The sequence below is a fragment of the Agelaius phoeniceus genome, chromosome 1, assembly GCF_051311805.1.
Source record: "Agelaius phoeniceus isolate bAgePho1 chromosome 1, bAgePho1.hap1, whole genome shotgun sequence".
NCBI classification, from domain to species: Eukaryota; Metazoa; Chordata; class Aves; order Passeriformes; family Icteridae; genus Agelaius; species Agelaius phoeniceus.
Genome location: NC_135265.1, coordinates 23,532,207 through 23,545,421, shown reverse-complemented (window position 1 = coordinate 23,545,421; position 13,215 = coordinate 23,532,207). Strand labels below are relative to the sequence as shown.

Sequence of the window (13,215 nt, the reverse complement as noted above, 5' to 3'; positions counted from 1 at the left end):
TTCTGGTTTGGATTGTTGGCTTTTTTTCCTTTTTTTAATTTTTTTTTTTATAATTCAGTTCTCAGAGTGCTTTTAGTTTGATTTTGTTGTGTTTTCGTTTTAGGGGTTTTTTTGGCCAAAACCCCTTTGTTGGAGGTTTGCAATAAGTATCACTGTGGGGTTGCTTTTATTATGGGATTTGGTGTGTCTCATCAGATGGCTAAGGATGTCAGTTGAACCAGGATGATCCCTGTGGTGCCTCAGAATTTATGCTGATGATTGACATGGTTGATTTATATCATCCCACATATTGCCAACTATATGAAATGTATTTAATATTATTACAAGATTATTTCATGAAGTATACTGAATTCTCATGGACAGATATCACACCAAACATATCTCTGTGTTGGAAGGATAATTGTGGTTTTTGCAAGAAAATGGCAAAGGTCAGTATAAATAAGTATCAGATTTAACTATGTAAAATTTCCAATCAGCATATGGCTTGTATCTTTTCATGAATGTATGTCATTGGATATGCAATTATCTAATGGTTATATTGATGTTTTGATCTAAATGATTGATGATGATGTTGTGTATGACAGAAATCATGCCAAATCTTTGTTTGTTGTTTTTGGATGAAAGTGCCATCCAAAGCCTTTCCAAGGCAGTGTTGTATGGTGTTCATTTCCCTCAGGATGATGAGCTCATCATGCAGTGGGACAGATGATACCCTTACTTCCAGCTGCAGATTGAAATAATCTTTGTTAGCATTTGCTGCTTCTTCAGTGGCATGCTGCATGTCTGTACAGATAATTGAATCAGCTCGCATATAAAATGTTACCAGATAAAGAATTTCACATTAAAACTGGTTTCACATGAAGCATGGCCAAAGGATAAGTATTCCTTTTATTTATCAGGATTGCAGAAGGTTCCTGTCCTCTATGAGTTATTGTGAATTACTAATGAATTACTCTTCATTTTTCTGACAGTTGCAATATTGTTCCTTTTCAGTTCTTTGTCCCAAAGTGCTCAATAACTAATCTTGTTACCTGGTAAAATGTTTGAATTTAACAGCCATTCTTAGTTAAGCTTTCTTCTTACAGAGTTTTTCAAGCAGGTTTTCAAATCTATAGACTTGAGAGTCCAAGCTCAACTGCTTTAACTTGAGCTGCCTAAGCCATGCGCATTTGAACTTTTGGATTGTCCCTGTACATGTGGCTCTGGCTCTCCTATCCAATGACAGCGGTTGGTAAGTCTCCTTGTCAGGAAATAAGAGAATTAAATATTTAAATATTTCTCAAATGTAGATGTTCAGAAGAAAAGTGGCTGTTAAATCTTGCCCAGGACTGATGCTGCCATCACTGAGCAGGGAGTGATGGTGCTTTTGCCTTTATGGATCTCAAGGATAATAATTTAGCTCTGTATATGTTCAGTCTGAAGGAAGTTAATGTGCAAATAGAATACTTGTATGACATTCAAAATCTGCTGGAAACCTTGTTAGAAATAAAAAAATTGGAACCCCCTTCTAAGCACAGTAGGGCTGTAAGATTGCTGGCTGCTAAATCATGGAAAAGAAGAAGAAATGAGAAACTCTTTGGAGGATAAACCTGTTTAAGAAGGATTAAATATATAAACTGATTCATTCAATTGGGCATATCTACCAGCTCTGCATGTGCTCATTCTGTGTCTGTTAACTATTTCTAGCTGTAAGAGACATATGTGCTGTGCATAGGCTGTGATAATGTTAGCTCTGCAATTTGTATGGCATATTCCCTGCTCCCAGGAACTACATCTACACTGAACCTGAGACTCCATAGGTAGTACTTATGCTGTACCTGGCTGGTCCTGAGAATAATTCAGGTTTTAGGATAATCCCCAAAACCTCCCTCCCATCTGCTGTCATTGTCCTTTTATTTAGTCTGTGAATCTATGCTCTTAAATCCCATTTTATCAGTGACAGGTGATGCCAGCTTCTAATTGGGATGCTTGGCTGATACTGTGGAATAGAGCTGTTTGATGGTGGTTGAGGGGCTGGCCCCATGCTTCAGTCTGTCCAGTCTGCAGGCTGATGTCCTCTTGGTGGATATTCTTCTGGCATGCCCCAAACCAAACTCCAGAGACACTCTTGAAGATGAAAAAATGAGACTGTGCATTTGCCCTTGCTACTGTGTAGTTACCCTCAAAGTGTAATTACCCTCAAAGTGCATGAAATGTGCCTGAAATCCTTTTCATATAATACATTAAACATCAGCAATGAAGGCTAAAGGTAGAAGGGCAGCTGAAACTCTGGAGTACACATCTGCAATCACAGACCAGTCAGACATCTCTGGAAACAGGGACATGACTCAGCTCTAGGGCTTCAGGTCTTGCCCAGCAAAGGCAAAGTCAGACACCATTTCAAGGATGTAGGCTTGATCTACACCCTCAGACAAGTCTGCAGGTTACCAGTGGATGTAGATCATTAATAGATTGGCTGTTGCTGGAATTCAGATTCAGTTTAATGTCTTAGGAAAGGGATGACTCCTGACTGACCTTGTGTCCCAGAATGTTATGGAGACCAGGCTGACATGATTCATGAGCAAAGAAGCACAGCAGTTGATCTTTTTTTTTTCCCCACAGAAACTGGGAATATCCAAACAAGTTAGGATATATAAGGATATTTCTTGTCCCTCATGAAAGTAGATTTAAGAAGCTGTTGAAATGAGTTCTACAAGGGTATTATCCATTGCATACTTGGGGAAAGGAGATGGATGTAGGCAGGATTTTAGGTATTGCTCCCTTGAAGCACAAAGGCCCTCCTCATTCTTGAGGGAGAGAAATACAGGAACTAGAGGGAAAGAGGGTAGGGAAGGTGGTCTTCACATGCCTTCTTTCATATGCTGGCTGACAGCAGGGAGGTCTGACTATCGATTTTGATGGAGGACACATCATGTCTTGCTCAATGCATTCATCACTGCCTATACATACCTCTGCCCCTGCTCAATCCCTTTCTATCCAACTCGTTGCAATGGTTTGGAGGCAGTTCACTCAGTCAAGTCATGAGGAGTCACTTCAGCCTCATCCTGCTCTTTTATTTTATGCTGGTGTTCCACCATCACCTCCGAGTTGCAGCTTCCTCTGATGTTCCTGCTGATGTTCAACCATGTCTTCTATAACTGTGGAAAAAGTGAATGCAAAGTTTATTTAAAGTCTACTATTCCCCAGCAGTGATGTTTGACACCCATTTTTCTAGATAACTCTATAAAATACAAGGCAAAGATGAACAAAGCTCTTTAATCTAAATGGATTATCCAGATTTGCATCAATGAAGTTGAGTGGAGAAGCAAATTCTAGACCATTATTTTTTGAACCAGTACAGAGACAGAAAGCCTAGGCTGTGAGGCCCTGATTCAAGAAAATATTAAGCACCTGCTTAACTTTGAGCACTGACTTCAATGTATTTAAAGTTAATCAAGTGCTTAAGCTTTTTCCTCTATAGAGATTCTTCTCTGCATAAGGGCCTAAGAGAAAATAGATAACTATAAAGAGCAACTGTAATGAGCCTGCATATGGGCCAAAGAGAAGGGGATTATTAATGCTTTCAGGTTCAGTGAGGACTAGGGTTTAAATATCAACCTCCTACAGTGAGACATGAAAGAGTCTCATAAATGTGTTAAATCGCATCAGGTCCATTTAATATCATTATGTTTAATAGAAGTATCTTTGCACTGTAGGAATCAGTGAGGACAGTAGGTGGACCAGTGAGGCTGCTCAAGAAGCAGAATATATTTCTTCTGCTGGAGTTATCCTCCTTTCTGCTGCACTCTGGAGTGTAGGTCTCCAATAAACAATAAGCTTCTGATTCCTTTAATCTCTGAGAAAATCTTGGAATTGCCTTGAGGATGGTAGAAACACAGCTCCATGACACAACTGAGCAAGGAAATTAAGAATGAGGTTCACTGAACCACAATGGTAGAAATGAGTGTGGGAAAAGTTCTTGTGCAAAACTTGCTCTGTTTTGTTGGCAATGCTTCCAGTAATTGGTAAGACAGACCACAAAACTGCCAATCAGAATAAAACTTAGAGTAAAACTGAAACTAGGGCTTTTATCAGAACGACTTTTCTTTATTGTTGCTCCCTCTCTCTTTCTAAACCTCTTGCTGCGGACAGAGAAAAAACACATCTCATTTTGGTTGTTTATCACCCCAGAGGGCAAAACCAAGTTGTTGATTTAATTGAAGCATTTAATTCTAAACATAGCTTATGATATGTAAATGCTGCAAAGATCATTTGACAAAACAAGAACATTGGGGAACCTTGACCCCAAACCTCAACAGCTTGTATTATAATCATGTTATGATGCCTAAACATCATAGCAGTAAGTCTCTAATACAGTGTGGCTGGAATTTATGTGGACTTTGAGGACAGTCAACAGCAGCTTTTATGTTTTACAGCTTATACAGGAAATTTTTATTTTAAATAGGTCAAAGACAAAAGCACTATTGCAGAAAATATAAAGGCAGAATTTCAAATAGCTATTTTTTATTTTACAGATTCAAAATCTATCTGATGAACAGTTACAAACCCAATTTGTGTTTTCTTGTCTATGTTTTCTGGCTATTTGGTATGAAGATCTACCAATCTGTCATACTTCAAATGAAATTAGACTTTTTGGAAGAGATAAAATGAGCTTCATGCCGTTTTGCAAAATAAAATATGAAATTACAAGTCTTTTTGAGACATTTGAAAATTGTATTGTCTGTATAACATTAAATTGTGTTATTGTTTCTATTAGACAACAAAGACCAGCCTGTGTGAATAAAATGTAATCAATTACATTAATACATATTATGACACATTTTCAAGCAAAAATTGCATCTTTCTTTACCTTTACTGTAATCATGGTCTTCAATTCAAAAAACTTTCATGCTCTGATCATTGTACAAGATGTATAATTAACTCATTGAACTTGTTACTGCAGAGTACCATGGCATTGTGTTCAGGAAAGCAAGGAGTCTAATTAGCCAAGGAAAATATTCATCATCAGAAACACATAGCTATGAGATCTGGCTCAGAAATTCCCTGAACTGTATGTTGTGGGAAGCTGGAAGGGCACATTTAGAGAAGGACCCTTTTATGTCTGGTCCATTTTTCTGCTCCTTCCATGGTGTCTGCATCTTTTACTATTCAAAGAGAGATGGGAGATGCTGAATCCCTGGGAATATTCAAGGCTGGGCTGGATGGGGCTCTGAGTGACCTGATCTGGTTGAAGATGACCCTGCTCCTTCCAGGGGGTTGGACTAAATGACCTTTAAGGCTCCCTTCCAGCCCAGACTATTTTATGGTTTTATATAGGCCATGGATCTGTCAGTGAGGCACAGGATGGATTCAGAGTCCTTTGCCACTGCATTCACCTTTCTTCAAATTTCACTCACAAGTGATGCAATGTAATTATTTCTCATTTCACTGACAGACTTCATAGAGCTAGATGCAGAGGAAAGATGTGTAAAACATCCTTCCACCCTATCAGTATAGTTCTGGAGTTTAGATGATGTGTGTCTGAGCACTTTCAAACCTCTGGTCTTCTATCCTGGAAAGATGTAGAAGTGAACTCTGGCCTGGAATGAAAGACAACATTGAGTTGTTGCATCTTCAGGATGCAAGATGCTCCTTATACAGGGCTCCCAGAGATATGCCCTAAGCTGGACATCATTTGTCAGGGAAGCAGCAATCCCTGGCACAATCCATTCTGACAGAGGAACCACAAGCTAATGTTATAACCTGGTAAGGGATCCCATCTCCCCAGACAAAAAACTCCAATGACACACACACACACACAAAAAAAAAGCAAACCAAAAAACTTCCCAAAAAACTCCAATTGACCCAGTCTTAGTCCTTACCTAAAGGTTTATCTGTCACATGTAAGTTAATTTGGATTTCATAGCTTGTTCCACTTCAGGACAGTGTGAGGAGAAGAGGCTGTATGATAAAGCATATCTGTTTTCTCCCTTTTACTGCAGACAGTGTTGGTTCGTTGGCCCTACAGAGGAACACATTGCACATTGTGCAAAAATTCTGTGAAAGGCAGTGAATGTTGTTTTGGAGTGGGAAACATCAGCCATCAGGCCAAAATCAGGAAAGGATTTTTCCTTGTCATGCCGAGGTTCATGCTGACTTGAATAGTTAGTTTACAAACAGTAGAAGGGAACAGTAGTTCCAGTGAGAAGCCTTTGTTCCTTCCTAGGCAGTCTCTAGGCAGATGATAGAAAAAATTTCCAAATTTCTTATGATTTCCATTTTATTGAGGACAAAAGACAGATACAAAACAGTTGTCTAATGCCTCCTCCCTGCTAAGCTAAAGTGATGTTTTGCAATAAAGTGATGTTTTGTAATAGGAGCATAATCCTATTAGGTAAATAGAGAATTAGACTGCTGGACACTGGAATTTCTTATATAGGTCTGAGAGTACAATTTTATCAATGATTGATATTGGAGAAGAAATAAGAATGAAGTGCAAACCACAATGCCATCTGCTCTTTTATGCACAGCGCCCACTATTTGCATGTTTTGCATGCTCACCCCTTTAAAGAGCTGACAGAATTCAGTGCAACGGAAATAGGATGAGCACATCAATAAAGTAGAGAAATGATACCTTGTGACAGATGGACTGAGTAGGGGCCTCTAGATTCCATCAAAGGGAAATGCACAAAGGCAGTAGGAGAAATGGTGAGAAATGCCTTTGCAGAAAGACTGTCTAGGTCAGGAGCTGCATTTTTGTAATTATTTTTATTATTCTATTGTTAATGTTTTTTTCCTCTTTTTTTTTAACTAACAAAGTGTCTTTCATAAGACTACATTATGAGCACAATTTTAAACATGGTAGGGTGCCAATCTACAGTCAGGGCCAAGAACCCTTAATAAAACTAGGTCAGCCTCAAGGGTTATATCAAGTAACACCCCCTGGCTAAGTTGCCCTTTAAGAGTTTACAGTAAAATATTTTCTATTATTCCCCATTTTTTCTATTTTGTGATACATCCCCTTCCTCCTCCTGTACCAGCACAACTCTTTCAGTCTGTACTGCATGTGTTCTGTGGAGAGTGGCATCAGAAACAGAGGAAAACTCAGAGGACAATAGCTGGCTGCTGGAAAGCAATACAAAGCATCTTATTTTCATTTTCATTTTTAGAGTCTGTGCTCCAAATTGTCTCTCTTCCTTGCAGTATGAAAAAGCATATAATCTAAACAGCACTGGCTGAATGTGAATTTTTTGCAATACTCTTTCAAAACAAAATAATCCCTATTCATATTTAATGACTCCTTTCCCCACATAGCCAATGAAAATCAATTGGGGAGTTGCTCATCCTAAAGGAATCCAAAAAATTTAAAAAGTAATAAATTAGGCATATTCCCCCAGGACCAGGGCATATTATCAGTCAATAAGCAGGATTAATTTAGATTTCAATATGTTATGTTCTCCATAATCTTTGCTTGTGGTGAATATCAGAGAGTATTTTGCCCCACAAGCTCAGTCTGGAATAAGTAGGCTTTATCAATGTTCATCTAGTCTCTGAGAATGATTTAATTTTCTCAGTACTTTAATAATGAAATTATTTCTTATCTGTTTATGTATCTAAAAGGTAATCCTCCCATTTTGAGTAGATGATTATGTTCCCAGTTTTAAGAAAAATTAAATACACAATAGGATGAATCACTTTAAGATATTCCACCATGCTGATGCTTCTCAGCATTCATATCTGGGAGCGAATAAATATTTCCTTCACTTGATTGTTAAAAGCTTTTTAGATAAGGTTTTCCTAAGTCTTCTAGGACATTTCCCAGAAAAACATATTTCCTCAGATTTAAGTTCTTTGGTTCATTCCAAACCAGAGATTCTCATTTGAAAAAATTACAATGATTGGTTCATTCCTATCACTGAGCTCTAATTCCACTGTATTAAGGTGACAGAATATTTTATTTATGCTTTATGGTTTCCAGAGGATGAAGCTATCTCTCCAGGTTGTTATGGGAAGTCAAAAGTCAGAAAAAGCAGTAGAGGCCAGACAGAGAGAACTGTCTAGCCTTTGTCTCAGTAAATCTGCTGTTTCCATTGCTTGTAAGAGGTATGGCTTTGCATTAGGCTACCAGCATAAACCTCTTTGGCTTTGTCTGGACTTGTCTTGGCCCACCTGGAGATTTGATTCAGCTTGTAACAGCAGTTACCTATTGGGGGGTGGGGTGTTACCTGCTTGGTTATTGTTCTTGCTTAGCTTGGAATAACTCTGAGTTTTAACACCTGTTAGCACAGACAAAGGCAGATACAGAGGACCTGAGGGCTATAAACTGGGGCTAGTTAGTGTTCAGCAAATAAATGCAACCTTGGATGCCATGTAAATCAGTCTCAGGGGTAATCATAAGAACCTAGAAGTGTCCCATGTATGTAAAAGGCACCATATATAGAGAGTACTTGGAGATACAACATAGATTGATGAAGGAAGAGCAAAGTGCACAACATGTGAGCAGACATAAAAATGCTGCCTAGCAAATCTCAGAAAGGGAGGAAGAAGCATTCAGTGCCAACATCATACTCCTCCTAGCAAAGGATTTGGGATACTTAAGACTCACGTTAATCCTCTCTGTGCCCTGCACAAATGGACACCATCAGTTTTTGGACATCAAGTGTCAGCAGAAAGCTGAGGGTAAGACCAGAGAAGGGGTTAAGTACTATAACATTTGTGTATACATCCCTTTAATTGTGATATGCAATTTGAACTGTGTCACGTCACTGTAGCGGCACTAACAAAAATACTTTATAAGACTGTTAAGACTGTAAATACACCACCATTTAATTGCTGGCTTTTTCTATATTTTCTATTCCTTTTGCCCATCACAACCATTTTTTTTTTAATCTCACTATATGGTTTGAATTTTCTGTATATATTTGCAAAGTAATATTGGTACTAACCAAGAAATCCCAGCAAATCCCAGTGCACATTCTGGCTTATTGGTGCACTTCCATGAGTTTCCCATTCCTGAGGTAAAACCTTTCTTACCTTTTTAAATCCACAAGCTACACTCATGCTTCAATCAGAGGACATTAAGTCACAAATAGCTTTGTGTATACAAGGGTCTGCACACAAGACAAAATACAGTGGTGGCCATTCCAATGCACAGCAAGATTACAATATTGGCATACTGGGAGATAGAATTAAGTCTCAGACTCATCAGGGTGGTTACCTGTACACCAGTGTGTGACTTCACATGCAGGGCAATTTTTAACCCACTCTTCTTTGTAAACAGGCTCAGAAAGGGTAGGAAATTCTGCCCCTGCCGTGCTGATCTGCAACTGTCTTCTCTTGCTCTTTATAAATCTCTTTTCCTGTCTACTTTCAAAATGTTATCTTTACTAGGATTAATAAAGATACTCTGGGGACCTACTTATCTCTTATAGGAATTATGTTTATAATGATAATAATAGAAAAGCTTTAATCTCGGAAGAACAATGAAGGGGGAGGGAGGCTAGAAAGAAGAAATGTACTTGTAAGAGAATAGACAGGTAGGAGATGGGTGCTGGAGATCACGGGTGGACCCCCACCAAAACCTGAGATCCAAATACCCCTGAACTTTGAGAACATCTGAAGCCAGATCAAAAAGTTTTGATCTGAACCCCTACGTTTCTCTCTGAATTAGGGATGGATAAGCTGGCTCTGATAAAAGAAGATCCATCCTGAGACTTTTTGAAATTCAAAAGAGCTCAGTTTACCTTTTAAATTAGTTCTGAGCAGCTTTCCTACTTCTTGCATTCAGCCAGAAGATGGGGAAATATCAAAACACAGCATGAAAGATGTGCCTGCCCAGTCTGAATGGAGGTGTACTGAAAATCTCCTCAGGGAGATTGATCCTCTGAGATTTGCAGAGCAAAGAAGCCTGGATGTGCTTCAGAAAAAGAGCTGAAGTTTTAGGCAATTGACTGAACGAAACCACAACATCAAACAAATTGAGGTTCACTATGGCTTGCTGTTTAACTGGTATATAATTAAATTTATTTTACATATATAAATATATTTTAGATACATACAGGATTCTCCTCTTTGTAACCAAAGACCTTCAGAGTTCACTGGCTCCTATGCCAAAGACATTGGTGGCTACATCTGTACTAGGAAATTTTCTCTGGCCAATTGAAAGGGCATAGCTCATGCCCATAGCACTGAACTCTCCTGCCCTCCAAACACCAATGGCTGCATCCAAACTGACAGTGGGGATTGGTCCTTGGCCCATGTTCACTTGTGAGCCATAGTGAGGATCTGCTGAAGTGTGCCAAAGGCATGACCCATCTTCCAGATACTGTGCTCATATTTAGCAGTATGGATAATCATGGGTAACAGCAGATCTGTGTCCTGGTGCTTTTTATGTCAGCAATAAAGACCGAGCCAGCTTGATGCTGGTTATCTGCTGCTGTGACTGCAGTCTCCCTTCCTTGTAAGGTGTAGTGCCCAGTTTTGCATATCATCTGTCTTTCCTGCACCTCTTCTTGCTAAGTTTAAATATGATGTTCTTTATGAACGAGCTCATTTTTGTCTCTAGACAGAGATCAGATGTCCTTTTTTAGCCCACTTGATTTTGGCCCTGTTCATTATTAAATATTCAGTAACATTCACTTTTGTTGAGGTGTGTGTATGTATTGTCAAAGCTGTCTTGTTGTTTTGAGAAATTAGTATTGGAAATTGCTACTAGTTTGTCAGTGATGTAACTCTAAGCAATATGGATCAATGAAAACATATAAAGATAATTAGTATAGTTGCCTTATTAATTCAGTGTTGGCCTTTAAAGCCTCAGAAGGCAGCCACTGCTGTTGCACTGTTACACTCAGCTCAGGTACAGTGTATATCACTGACACAGATTAAATCTGTGTTGAAAAGAGACCTGGATGAACAGACCTAAATCTTGTGTGCCACTCCTTGCCCATTTTCACCTCAGAAAGCAGCCTAAACCTACAGACCAAAGTCACCTTGCAGAGGACACCAAGTTAGATGTGAATGTTGTTCTGCTCGAGGATAGGAAGGTTCTAAGGAGGGATCTGGACAGACTGGATAGATGGAAATGCAATGAGGGCTGCAGCAATTAGCTTCTGTTTCAAAGGATCTGTCCTCCATTCAGGCTTTCCATGCGTTTCCACATTGATTTGTTGATTACTTAATCTTTTCAGGAAGGCACTGTTACCCCAAGGGATCCCATACTCTTTCAGAGCCGCCAAGGCCCTCAAATGGTGTCCAGTTACAATCTGCTTCAGCTGTATCCCATGGGAAGTGAGAAACTGAGAAGGACTGATGAGGCCCAGTGACTGTCTGATGACTGACTGATTTCAGAGCAGAGCAGGGATGACGCTTTACCATTGAGTACAATAAGCTGAAATGGTTAAGCTTGAAGGGGATTAATACAAGGGCATCACTTGATGGAGATGAGAATGTTTGGATAGATCATGGCTTCCCAGCTAAGGAATGATTTTCTTCCATACAGTAGGAAATGTCCTTATGTGCATATATTTTTCATTTAGATGGATATTTGTGTGAGCATCTGTGTCTGTGTCGAGGAACAGAAGTACAAGAAAAAAAAATCCAAGCATGCAAATGAAAAAAACCTGTTCCGTTATGAATAAAATGGGTCTGCTCTCTTTTGGCTACATAGTTGTTAGTTTAATCTTTATAATAAAGTTTTTTGTATTCTTTTTTAAATGTGGGGCAAACTGAAACATAGGTAGAAATAACATATTTGGGTTGTAGGGAAAAAAAAACTGGCCTGACTTTAAAGGCACACATTTCATAACACCACATGTGCAAAGCATTATAATAATTGCACTGTGCACATCTGTAGCAGACAAAGTGAAAAATGAATATTAAAAACACATTCCTAAAGCTGGCCCAGAAGCTTGGAGACTGGTACTAGAGCCAGGACTGGACTTCTGCATCCAGAACTAGTGTGCTTTGGTGGCAGCTAAAGTGAAGAGCTTGGGTGCAGGTGAGGGCATTGGGGAGGAACATGCAAGGCTGGTCCATTTGCTGTTGCTTTTTTCCCTGACTTTCACTGAGAAAAATCTGGCTGGAGCCCTCAATGGCTGCTGTTCAACACTGCTGTAGTGCCAGAAGGTGAAGGAAAAGGGGTGGATGTGGAAGGAAAACAGCGAGGAACAAATGGTCTAAAGGCCATACTGGGAACACCTGGCCCATTTTCATGGCAAGAAGACAGAGACACTCAGGTTTCTTCAGATACATACTCCTAGGCAAGATGGACAAGATAAGTACCCACACAGAAGTTTTGTGGTTCTGGTTAACTGATGATAAATCCCATTTAATTAGTGGGCTATGCAGCAAGTTGAAGTTGTTTTATGGGGAAAAACAGTGGGATATCATTCAATCGAAACAGTCATGCAGACAAGTGGAGAATGCAGTAGCCACCTCCCAAGGAATGGTTCCTCTTTCCAGTAAGGAGCAACTCCAGAATGGTTTGAAGATTCTGATACTGCTCCATAGGCAAAAAGCAGATCATGTTTTTCATTTTATAGCAGCAGGAGACAAGCGATGAAAAGCCCCAGAATTCAGATGCCTTTCACAAGCTCAGGAGAGTAAACTTTCTCCAAGACTCTAAAAATGGGAGAGATGTCAAGATGTCCCAGCTCTGAATCCAGGGGCTTTGCCATGAGATTGCAGCTGTGCAATCAACCCCCAAGATTTTATTCTGTCCTATAGAAGGAGAAACATGGAACACTTGCTCTACAGCCCCAAATGATAATCATTTTACAGGGGAATGAGCTTCTTTCCCCTTGTCTCTCATTAACTTGAGTTCATTCATTCATCCAAATTATTTAGTTATTAAAACCTTTTTCTCCCCTTCCTTCTCCTTCTTTTTGCACCTTAGAATTTTTCTCTTTGGATGCCTACAAAAATTACCAGTTGTGATGTTGTTGCTGCTGTGCCTACCATGCTCACCACTACTATTTCACTGCTGCCTTTTCTTTTGCTTCAATCTGTCTGTGTCATAGACTGAGTGTGTAAGGTTTTCAGAGGAAAGACATTCTCATATAATGACAACCGGACCTATGATTAGTGTTCAAAAATGCTATGATAGTGCTTCTATTATTACCATTATTAATTTATCTGTGGTTAAATCTTTAACAAGTACTACTTAAGATGAGGTCACATATCGAGTGAGTGTTTTGGTCTTTAAAAAAATATAACATCCTCAATTGTCACAAAATATTT

At 39.2% G+C, this 13,215-nt stretch overlaps 1 long non-coding RNA gene across 1 annotated transcript in view; it reads right to left on the bottom strand.

Moving 5' to 3' along the window:
• LOC143695710 (uncharacterized) overlaps nt 1–13,215 on the bottom strand; it is a 69,253-nt gene that overhangs the window by 24,463 nt on the left and 31,575 nt on the right. Inside the window, exon 2 of the long non-coding RNA XR_013185219.1 lies at nt 2,950–3,137. This is a non-coding gene — a long non-coding RNA (uncharacterized LOC143695710). The remainder of the gene's footprint in view (nt 1–2,949; nt 3,138–13,215) is intronic.